The sequence below is a fragment of the Nanorana parkeri genome, unplaced genomic scaffold, assembly GCF_000935625.1.
Source record: "Nanorana parkeri isolate BGI_ZX_2015 unplaced genomic scaffold, ASM93562v1 scaffold1180, whole genome shotgun sequence".
NCBI classification, from domain to species: domain Eukaryota; kingdom Metazoa; phylum Chordata; class Amphibia; order Anura; family Dicroglossidae; genus Nanorana; species Nanorana parkeri.
The window spans coordinates 216,200-216,705 of NW_017307448.1; the positions used below are offsets into that span (position 1 = coordinate 216,200).

At 54.5% G+C, this 506-nt stretch overlaps 1 protein-coding gene across 1 annotated transcript in view; it reads right to left on the bottom strand.

Moving 5' to 3' along the window:
- Positions 1 to 506, bottom strand: part of LOC108796840 (brain-specific angiogenesis inhibitor 1-like) — a 368,891-nt gene that overhangs the window by 179,659 nt on the left and 188,726 nt on the right. The window lies entirely within an intron of this gene.

Consider the following 506-nt stretch of genomic DNA (forward strand, 5'->3'; position numbering starts at 1 on the left):
GCGTGACGCGGCCCTATAGCAACATTATTATTTTTTTAAATGTGCAAAACATTGTAACAATGTACTAAATAAAAGGCTTTTGTGGTCAAATTAACCGGCGCCGCTAAATGGCGTGCATCAGTCACCCATAGGTCATGAAAGGGTTAAGTCTCCTGCCCGCAACTGAAATAGGGAACAAACGACCCCCCACCGCACAGAACCCCAGTGCTGCAAGACCGCAGCATGGCAACCACCCGAGCAGGAGGATCGCATGATTCCCCTTGAGCCTCAAAAGGAAAGCGTCGGCCATTTCGCGCCAAGCCAGCCTCGCAGTCATTTTCCTACCCGCGCGCCAGTTCCCGTTTAACCCCTCGCTGGCGGCGAGTCTCGGGGCTGCCAAACGCGCGGAGCATTAGGGCACCAGAACGGCAGACATTAGGAGATCAGCGGGTGGGCGCAGCTGGCATTTCGCAGGCGGAAAATCCGAACTAACAGCGGTGAAAGTGGAGGTAATGGCGCACGACGTT